A 12,132-nucleotide genomic window follows, 5' to 3' on the forward strand; every position below is an offset into this window, starting at 1 on the left:
TGCTAGGATAGTAATGACAAAAGAGCTAGGGTGTAGTGAGAGAAAGTGACAGGCAGGAACAAATGGAGAAGATCCCAGAGGCGAGGCAGCATATATTTAAGAACGTACCCAGACAGTATTGAGTCCAAAGACCAGGAGAAACTGGACTTTCCAGGAGGGAATAATTTATCATTATTTTTATTTTATTTTATTTATTTTTTATTTTGTTTTTCGAGACAGGGTTTCTCTGTGTAGTTTTGCACCTTTCCTGGAACTCACTTGGTAGCCCAGGCTGGCCTCGAACTCACAGAGATCCACCTGCCTTTGCCTTCCGAGTGCTGAGATTAAAGGTGTGCGCCACCACCGCCTGGCTATCATTATTTTTTAAGAATGCTTTATATTGAGTGCTTCTTTGTTGCCAGGTAGTTTTACTGATCCCTTAAAGTATTTATTTTTCACAACAGGATCAAAAAGATTTGTTCTACAAATGAGAAGTTGATCATCAGCTATGTGCATAGGCAAGGATTTGAACAGCACCTGAAACTGATTTTCAATCCTGCCACTTATTAATTGTATGGCTTTGGACATGACATTATTTCACCTCTCTGGTCCTCAGTTTCCTCTTTGGTACAATCGAGAATGATAGCTAGTGGTACTAGTCATTAGTTCGACACTTGGCTGGCGTGTTCAAATCCTTGAGTTCAATTCGGAGCACCACAGAAAGTAAAATCATTTCTTTTTCAAAAAATGAAGCTTATACTAGTACCTGTTTTATCGAATTATTATAAGGTTTACCTGAGTTAATACTCACAAAGCACTTAGAAAAGTGCATGACACGTAGGGAGTGTTGTGTGCTAGTTGTCTACATAAATGAATTAACAAACAGATGAATAAAAACAAACTCTCCCAAGACTAAGCAGTTAGTATAAGAAAGAAGCAGGATTTGAACCCAGGTCCAAATCCTTCAGTCCCAGCACACTTCTTATTTCTTTTATGGAGCCCAAATTGTAGTCTTTTCAAGAACTTCTCCGTGACCGGGATCCCTCCAGAAAGTTGCCCTGACCACTCTCTCTCTTAGCTCTCCTCAGGCACAGACTGCTTGCCTGACTTCTTCAATGCTCTCCTAGTTTGTCACTTCCTCTTGAGTTCATTTTCTTCTTTTCATCTTCCAAGTACCTACTTTTCCCTCTGTGCTTTGGAATGTAAAGGCTTCCCAGAGCTCATCACTGGAGCAAGTGGTCTTACAAAGTTTCCAGTGGCAGAAGCATATGGCAGAACACAGTGGCCCAGAGTCCCTTAGTATTTTCTAGTCCTTGTTTTTATGCACAGGTCCCCCCATTCTCAGTTTTAAACTAAGTAAGGGCCAGAGGACACAGCACTCTAGCTTGCAACTTGTTCTATATAAGGTTTGGGCTTGTTTTGTTTTTCTTAGATTTTTATAAGCAATTATTTCAACTCTCATCATTTAAAGCTTTTGCTGAAGCATAAAGAAAGAGAATGAGAGACAGAGGTATGATATGATACCATCGAAATTCCCATAAAACATAATTTTTCAACAGGAGGTGTTGGTGGCATACGCCTTTGATCCCAGTACTCGGGAGGTAGAGCCAGGCAGATCTCTGTGAGTTCAAGGCCAGCGACAGGCACCAAAACTACACAGAGAAACCCTGTCTCGGCGGAGGCGGGGGACATCATTTTTCACTATCCCTTCCCAGGCTTATGGCACCGAGTCATAAGAAGTAATAGTAATGGGAAATGGCCAAAATCACACTGGTGTACTTGAGCTTAGTACAAAAGGAAACACGGAGTTATTCTAAAGATACGGTCTATTTCTAAAGTGCCTTCTGAGCCTTGAATATACTGTACAATCACATCTCCAAAGAAAAAGCATTGTACATGAGTTCTAAAAACACTTGCTGAGACAGTAAATAAGTGTGTTCAATTTCCCCGATCAGAGCCCTTCATTCCAATTTGATGCAAGCTGTAAATGAAATGGCTTGGCTGATTCTAAGTCCGTCCCCCATGGACATTTGTTTACATCTCAAAACCACTATGCATAATTGCTGCCTGTGCTTAGGGGAGGCCCAGCTGGGATTACAAGATGTGTTGCAAGGTTCTAGTGAGGTGTGCTCACCAGTTACAGCATGAGCCTGGCACTGCATGGCTACACTCTGTCTACCTTGGCAACTGGATCCATCAGTCTTCCTTCTTCATGCAACTGAGATTTGCCAAAAAGACAGCGGAAGTCTTGGAAAGAACACAAAGCTGTAAAGAACGCTCAGATATGGGATGCCATGATCTAAGAACCTCAAATCCACTCCTGAGATGCCAAGCATGGTTACACAGTAGTTGCTGTGTTCTTCTGAAAAGTCAATGGCAGTACATTTTCACTGGGGGAGGAAAGGGTGAGTAGGGGATGAGTCAGGATCCAGGGCCAGTCATTGATTTCTTTGAAAAATAAAAAAAGGCAATTTGCCTTAATCACTTCCATTACAAAGGAAAAAATGGACCGATTCAGAATGAATAATGATAGAGATAATACATCTTCTACCTTCTTCCCATTTTTAAACATTTTAAATTTAAGGTAAATCTGTTGAATCTTTTACAATTGAGGATACTAATAGTACCTATTCTGTTGGCTATAAAGGGAGATGTCCCCCATAGGTTCATTTATTTGAACATAGTCCATAGTTGGAGGTACTGTTTAGAAAGGTTAGAGAATGTTTAGGAAGTGGAGCCTTACTAGAGGAAGTACATCACTGGGGGCAGGCATTGAGGGTTCAGAGCTGCATCCCACTTTTCTCTGCTTCCTGTTTGTAGTTGCAAATGTGATCTCTCAGTTTCCTGCTCCATCTACCTCTGCCATGCCTTTGCCATCATTATGGATTCTCCCTCTGGAACCATAAGCTCTTTCTTCCGCAAATCACAGCAACAGAAAAGTAACTAATAAATCATCTCAAAGGGTGTCTATGAAGATTATAAATTTTAGAACAGTGTGAACAGCTCTATTAAATTGTTTGATAAATAAAAATAAATAAATCCATTTCGTGCTGCTAATGTTAGTGAAACAAAAGTAAGTAAAACTGGTTTTGTGGTTTGATACACTTTTGCATATTTTACATACACATTTTCTCTATAACTGTGCTATTGAAATAACAGTGTGCAAAAGTAATTTTTAAGACTCAATATATTGTGGAATATTTGACACACATATATTTACTTTATAATTGCAATGTGACCCAAAAGAAGTTGAATATTAGTTGGAGAGTCAACATCATTTCCTACAATTCCACTGATTTATTGTATGTTCTTAGATAAATCATCTCATAACTTTCTGGTCTTATCTATAAAGTGATATAAGCCTATCTCACAAGTATGATCAAAATAATTAAGAAAAGAGGTCACATAAGTCCTTACCCCCATCTTTACTGCTGACAAATACTAATAAAGCAGGTGACTAGATTGAGTCAGATATTGCTGCTATTTTTCTTTATGATCAACCTTTGTCCAATAAAACCCTCTGAGAAGTATGAACAAGGCCTTGAAGTTGGTCTTGTAAGGAATTGTTCCAGGAATAAGACTCAGACCACTGGGGTAAAGGGGTCTACATTTAAACAATAGACCTGCTTCCTAGGTGGCTGGGCCAGCTGAGAGTGAACTTCCCTCACTCCTGTGTGAGGATAATACCTATATTAACGGATCTACACTCTCAGTAATGGGAGTTTCATGATACGGCATTTTACCAACCCCTAGACTACACTGTCAGAACTAAGCCATCACCTTTGGTGATAAACACATTCAAAGAACCTTATGAAAACCTGAAGCACTGGCTGTTTTGTGTGGTTCTCACTTTGGCAGAATAAGCTCAGGAAGGGAGCATTGGAGGGGGCATTGAATCTTTCCCTCTAATCTGATTAATACCCATACCACAGGAGAATGTAGTTTTGTTTGCATGGAATATTTTTTGTGTGGTGCTGGGGATTGAACCAGTGCCTCATGCATGCCAGGCTGTGCTTTACTCCTAGCTTATTTCTATAGGATTCCTTGAGTGAATGGCTCAAGTTTCTTCAGGTATGCATGGGGGGGGGCATCCTTTCATTCCTTCACTGAGGTGTGTACCAAAAGGCCTTTCGTGACAATTTGACAAAATGGTGTTCAACTCAGTTTTCAAATTCTCCTTTATGCCCCCAGTTTGTGATGTAATTCAATCCCTTCTCCTTTCATTTTGTCATATCAGGTCTTGAGAACTAGAATTATATCTGAACTATATTTCTACCACTATTACTGTCAAGGAAGTTAAGACTTAAAAATGTTCCATGAATAAACAAGTGGGGGAAAACACAAATAAGTACCTAGATGGAAAGTCCTCTTGCTCAGGGATAAACATATCACTCAAGAGCTCTCAAAGATGCTGAGTTAATAATTTTCTGCCTCAATATTAACTAAATCTGGGGATGTGGGAGTAGCATTCCATGGCAGAAAATGTACTGAATATACATGAGCCCTGGGTTCTGTCTCCAGCACTGAAAAACAATGAAAAACAAGAAGAAAACAGTCTACATAGATTCTAGAAGGCAAATTATGGGCAAGTGCCTTAAATCTCTTATATGTTTATGCTGTTTAAGATTTTAACCATTATCGCTTTCTTCATTCCATGTCCCAGAATCCCTTTTGCTGGTTTTATTTTTGTCTTAAAATTTTATGTGTGTGTGTGTGTGTGTGTGTGTGTGTGTGTGTGTGTGTGTGTTGTGTTGTGTCTCTTGGGGACCAAGGCTCCCACAATGTGTGTCTAGAGGCCAAAGGACAATTTTATGATGCATGAGGCACTGGTTCAATCCCCAGCACCACACAAAAAATATTCCATGCAAATAAAACTCCATTCACCTGTGGTATGGGTATTAAGGAGATTAGAGGGAAAGATTCAATGGCCCTTGCCTTCCACCTCTTTGTGGGTTCCATGGCTTGAGTTTAGGTCCTCAGGCTTGCTCAGCAAGTGCCTGTAGCCACTGAGCTATTTTACCAGGCTCATCTTCCTGTTTTTTAAGTCAAAGAGAAAAATTTGACATTTGTGTCTCTCTGTTTATTCTGAAAACTGCCTTCCAGCTTATTAAATGCAGCTCACGTATGACACAATATTTCCTTGGTGAATGCAACCAATTTTAGACTAAACTAAACCATATCCTTAGATACACAAAAGTGTGTTCCAGAGCCAGCCTACCCAAGCCACAGAATTCTTTCTCTTCCCCAGTCACTGATGCCCACAAGTGTCATATGTAAATCAGTTATTAGTCACTCAGCTTCTGTCTTTTTTGTCCAAAGCAGATGGCTTTGGAAACCAGACCCTCTAGGCATTGTGAAAACTTTAATAACTTTCTGTTGCTGTGACAAAATACCTGAGGTAAGCAAATTAAAGAAGGAATGATTTATGTTGGCTCAGAGTTTAAGAAGTTTCCATCTGTGGGGACCAAGCTCCATTGCTGTGGTCCAACAATGAGGCCAACACATAGCAGGAATGTGTGATAGAGCAAAACTGCTCATCTCATGCAGTCAGGGGACAGAGGAAGCAATAGCAAAGGGCCAGGAACAGGACTACCTCACTAAAATATGTCATCAGGGACTTACTTGTTCCAACTAGACTCCATTCAGCTATGAATTCGTTAAGGAAAATAAAATTATATCCAAATGATGTGAGAATAAGCTAGGGTCTTATCCTATAAGAATCATTGTGTGCTTATAATGCACAAAACAACCATACTTCAACACAAGCCAAATCACCTGAACCAACCAAGTAAACTTAATTTTTCAAAAGTAGCCTCTATACTGCCAGGTAAACATTTTTATACTCCTCTTGTGGAAATGTATTAGAGACAATATCTGAGTCACACAAGAGAAGCATTTTCATTCCTTGAGTTCAACACCTACTTTACAAAAATACAATAGCATTTGTCCAACCTGTTTCCTACCCCACCCCCAATGCTTGTCAGACTCAGACTACCTAACCTTCTCACAAATTCAACTCACACTCAGAAGACCAAATATTTGCACACTGACTCATAAGAATGGGTTCTGAAGGTAATTTGTAATGAGAAAGGTCTTCCCTGAAATAAATGCATTGCCCCAAAAGGGATGGCATCTAGTTTTACTTAAAGTATGTAAGTTATTTAAATAATGTGGGTTAGAGTGCAGAGAGTTAGTTTAAAGTAGATATTTGAAAATCTAGCCACTTTTATTTCTAAACGTAACAACAAAGATAAAACATCTTAAGCCTATTACAAATAAGCATTTGGAGGTGTAGCTCAGCAGTAGTGACGTGCACAAGACCCTAAATTCTGTCCCCAGAACCACACAAAAAGTCAATTGTAATAAGTAAATAGCCCATGTGGTTACTTTTTATGTATCTCCAAATGAATGTTCCACAATAAAGGCACAGAGCTCAGTGCAGTCGCACAAGCCTGAAATCTCAGCCATCAGAAGGAAGAGGTAGAAATGTGAGTTTAAAGCCAGTCAAGGATGCATTGAAAGGTCCTGTCTCAAAGGGAAAAAGAGGTAAGATGTATATGTATGTAAATAAATATAGATATTTATGTATATCTACAAATTGAAACTGGTGCTTTTTATTCCTTTTAATGTATTATATAATGGAAATGGAGAAGAAGAAATGTAGAGGATAGCAATAAAAGAAGTGAGTAGTTCTGATTAGAGTGAAAGACTGTATCGTGAGCATGGATTTAAAAACGAAGTGGATGCCTTCACTTTACCACAGATTTCACCATCTTAATGTTAAATGTTATTATGAACACATTAAAACCCACAATAATACATTTAAACTCAATGAAAAAGGAATTCACTATCTGATAATGATTCTAGCATACTTAAGATTTCTTTTCTTCTTTCTGTTCTTTGGTATTTGAACATCAAAAACATTCAGTCAGTGGAAGCTAAATTAATGAACTGAAAACTTTAATTTTAGTTCACTAGAACATTTTCCTGGTTGAATTGCCTTTTTAGTAATATAATACCTGATACCATTAAAAATTCTTAAAGTGTCATATACAGAATTCTGCACAGACCCTTAATTAAGTGATTAACCGAAACATTTTTCTGTTCATTTCATAATTACATTCTCAGAGGATCATAATACCATTAGTTTAGTTCAAGACAAATCTCAATCATTGGTGGGAGAAAAACCTCCATCAGAACACAATACTGGAACTCTGAAGCTGCTGGCATTCTTTTGTTTAGAAAGAAGCAATAACAATAAAGCAAGTGAATGTCAGCCAACATAACTAACAAATACTATGAAATCTTCTGGAAGGGAGGGAGAACTTAACTTCTCCTTTCAGTATAGTTTCTGCAAATTCCTTAAGATGACTATATACATGGGAACAGAAAATGGAGAAATGGCCTAAGAAGTACCTCCCATATGCTCATCCCTTTAGGCTCTGGCCTAGGCTAACATTTCATACTTTTTGTTTCACATATTTTATATCCCAACTATTCTAGACAGTTTCTATGTTGTTTAATAATGTTGACAACCATATAAGAGTTTCAATATGCTTTAACTTTGCATACAACAAAATTGCAAGAAGCTTGACCTACAACATGAAATTAACTCGCTTATCCATGATTGCATAGCAATAGTATGATTTGTATTTCATAACAACACTCACATTCAAATGATAGCCCTTCAACATTACAAAATTTCTAGCCAATATATGCAAATGTTCAATTTTATTCATTAGTATGTAAGTCCTGACTGGCCCATGAAAGTTGATTTTGCTTTTGTTTAAGACATATGTAACACAAAGAGTAAATTTAAAATAGTATTTTATTTAAAGTTCAGTTAGCTGTGATTTCTTCTAATTCTAAAATTGCAAGTTAAAAGAAACACTTTCACTAATTAACAAAAGAATGTTATTTATATAGCATATGTTCTCAGGTCACAGTAAAATCATGTCAAAAATCAACCACTAACATCTTTCTAAAATGTCCTTGAATGAATCAAGAAAAGATATCAGCAAAAAAATTTATCAAAAAACTTCTGAAATTTCCTTCTATGAGTTTTTAAGCAAACAGTGTATTTTCAGTATAATATTTGTATTAATACTTTGAGGATTTTAAGCAATGTATTTCACCTCTACTTCTCTCCCTAATGTCTCCCACATCACCCCTACCAACTTCCAACTTCATGGCTTTTTTTTTTTTTTTTAAAGATAATACACCATTTCCCATTTGGGTTGATCATATACTCATGGGACATTCACCTAATGTTGATTGACCTACTATGGGCCACATTATTGAAGAAAACTGACTCTTTTTTCCTCCAGCAACCATCAATGCAGGAATGCTGACTGGCTTGGTCTTGTGCAAGAAACCATGGCTACAGTAAGTATCGGAGTGCAGAGGTCCATCCCATCATGTCTAGAACACATGTATTTGCAGTAGTCCTCCCTTATCTCCAGCTCTTACAACCGTTCTGCCCCTTCTTCCATGATGGTACCTAAGCCTTTGCTGGGGATAAGCAATATTTTTAAATAATTAGCTTTTGCAGAACTCTAGGTTGCTATAAGCATATTTTTCATAGCTCTGAAAAATGATATGCCATGTGGATAATAATATGAACAATTCTCAAATGGCTATAGTGATACAGAGAAAATAAACTTTCAGACATGAATTTTACTGAATGACATTTCATGATTTTAAATAAGTCAATTCTTCAAGAAAATATGGTGATTATATACAAATAGCCACCTAACTGAGTTCTAAAATGTGTAAATCTGACAGGATGGACAGGAGAAATACTTCAGCAACAGTAGTTTGAGTCTTCAACATGTACCTCACATGAAAAAATGTATAGAACAACTAGGTCAAGATGACAATAATGATCATATTCAAAGTAAAATACTTTGCCAACCATGACTGGTTGGCCCTAACAGTCTTCTATACAACATGTCACTCATCAAGAGTGCTCCAAGAGCACATCAAGTCTGAGCATAAACTATAAACTAGATTTTAAAATGAATCCTAGTAAAGCCTGAAGGGCTAAAAATATGCAAAGTGTGCCCACTCACACCAATCAGGTACTAGTAAGAATGTGTAGAAAACTACAAATGGATAAAATGAGTTTAAGGGAAAAATTATGCGACTGTTCTGAGATGAATGTACAAGAAAGAAAAACAATGGAATGTCACAAAACTGTGGATAGAGGGAAAATGTGTGTGTGTGTGTGTGTGTGTGTGTGTGTGTGTGTGTATTAGTTAAAAACTGAGAAATGAGGTCTGGAGAAATAGCTCAGTGGTTAAGCACACTGGCTGCTTTTTCAGAGAACTCATGTTCAGTTCTCAGCACCCACATAGCAGCTCACAACTTTCTGCAACTCCAGTTCAAAGTGAACTAATTTTGTCTTCTGTCCTCAGGCACCAAGCATGAATAGGTCCATATGCATTCATGTGGGCCAACACTCATATGCATACAATTAAAAAATTGATCTTGAAAGAAACCTAAAGAAATAAAAAGAGACCCAGAATAAGTAACCTGATTTTAACTTAAGAACAATAAACTAAACTTACCATATGCAGAAAGAATAGAATAATAATAGAAAAGACAGTAATGAACTAAAGAACAGAAAACCAATGGGTAAATACAATAAAACTAAATATTAGTTCCTTGCAACAACAACAAAAATGGAATATCTTCAGAGAGTCCAAGAAAAGGGAAGATTTATATTATTAAGATCAGCATTAAAAAAGGGATTTATGGACTGGAATTTAGTCCAGTTATAGAGTGACTACATAAGATGTGTGAAGCCACTGGATCTAATCTCCATCACTGTAAACAAACAATAAGAAATAAAGCAAAACTACAAGCATGATGTTACTATGAACCTTGTAAAAATAAAAAGGTGGCAAGAGCATGTTATGAACAACTGTAAAGTAGATAAAATGGATAGATTCTTATAGAACACAGCCACAGAAATGGACTCGAGAACTACAACATCTGAATGTATGAATATACATATAACAAATACAAAACAACAATTTCAAAACAAGAAAGTAAAACTTAGTTTCACTGAACTTATACATAGCTTCAGTATTGGAATTTTTCACAAAACATCAGCACTAATCTAACAAAATTTTCCCAAAGACTCAAAAGCATACCTCTCTGTTGGGTAATCCTGTAAGTTACTATTATCCTCATAACAGAGCTGGTCAGAAGCATAATAAGAAAAATAAAATGTAGACCAATATCTATCATCAATATAGTTGCAGCAGTTTCCACCAAAATACCATCAAAGAGAATCTAGCAGCACATGACAAATGTTATCCACAATAACTAAGTGGGGGTTATATCAGCAGCATAACGTTGAATCAACAAATATTCAATGTAATATATATGGTTGATAAAGAAGGAGAAATGACATATTCACATCAAAATATTCAGAAAGTATAATCGACATAGTCCAATGTCTTACACACAAACACTCAACAAGGTAAAAATGGAAAGGAAGCTTGTTGATAAAGAATATTTAAAAAAACACCATTAATAGCATGTTTAATGTTAAGATAATAAGCTTTCCTCATAAGATTAGAAATAAAACTTTATCTCCTCTTGCCAGTTCAATTCAACACTGTATTAAAGGTCTCAGCCAGAGCAATTAGATGAAAAGACCTACAAAATGCATCCAGACTGAGAAGGAATAAGGGAAACATTTTGACTTTAGATGACCATCATCTTGAACAAGGAAATACTAGGGGATTCACAAGAAAACTGACAACCCCTAAGTCAGCTCAGCCAATTTGTAGGACACATGGTTAAAAACCACATCGGTGCCCATATATGTACAATGAAGCAAAGTTTTTAGTATCTTGACACATATTTTTAATGTGTCTGAGTGTGTTGCCTGTATATATGTATGTACATCGTGTGTATGACTGGTGTCTATGGAGATCAGAAGAGGATGTTGGATCCCTTGGAACTGATACAGATAGCTGTGAGTTCTAGAACTGTAGTTACAGGTGGCTGTGAGCTGATATCTGGGTACTGGGAACTGAACCTAGGTCTTCTTCAAGGGCATCCAGAAATGCTCTTAACTGCTAAAGCACCTCCCCAGCCCCACTGAAAACTTTGGGAAACTGCTTGAAAGTAATTAAGACATCTTTTTTTAAATTTTTTATTTTATTTTTCTTTATTAAAAAAATTGTTTTTTGGTTTTTCGAGACAGGGTTTCTCTGTGTAGCTTTGTGCCTTTCCTGGAACTCACTTGGTAGCCCAGGCTGGCCTCGAACTCACAGAGATCCTCCTGACTCTGCCTCCCGAGTGCTGGGATTAAAGGCGTGTGCCACCACCGCCCAGCTCTTTATTAAAATTTTAAGACATCTTAAACAAAAGAAAAAATCTGTGCTCATCAATTGGAATATTTAATAACTTTAAATGGAAAACCTTTTCAAATTCTTCTATAGATCCAATGCAATATTTATCTGACACCCAGCTTCCTCTTGTACAGAAATGGTTAAATTTATCATAAACTCCCTATAGGACCAAAATAGTCACAGATAATATAAATCAATCTTTAGAAACAAGAACAAAGTCAAAGATCTCATGCCTCTATGGTTCCCCAGTTAGTCCCTAGGCACAGTGATGAAGTCTGTATGGATCCGACATAACAATAGATATGTAGATCAATAGAGTTGATTTGAGCAATAAGAAATAAACTTGTATATTTCTAGTAAAAAGATATTTGACAAGAAAGCCAATTCAATAAAGAAATGAATAATACTTTAAAGAAATCTTGTTAGAACAGTTAGATATCTATACATAATCGAACAAGGTCAAAACCTCTCACCATATACAAAAGTTAACTCAGAATACAAAATAGATTAAACACATGAATTTTAGAAAGAAAATAAGAAGTTTGTAGGAAAAAAACAAGATGTAAACCTTTGTGAAGTTGGGTTAAGCACAAGTACCCTCCACAAAACCCCACAAAACTTAGTTGATCATAATTGAAAGCATTCTGCATTGTAATTATGTATACCAAATTGGAGTGAAGGGAGGGAACAGTTAAAAAGTCCAGCTAGCTTTGAAAGAGAACAAGGAGTGGTGTATGGGAGGGTTTAGAGGGAGGAAAGAGAAAGGAGAAATTATAATCTCAAA

Source organism: Peromyscus leucopus, chromosome X (assembly GCF_004664715.2).
Source record: "Peromyscus leucopus breed LL Stock chromosome X, UCI_PerLeu_2.1, whole genome shotgun sequence".
In the NCBI taxonomy this organism is placed as follows: Eukaryota; Metazoa; Chordata; class Mammalia; order Rodentia; family Cricetidae; genus Peromyscus; species Peromyscus leucopus.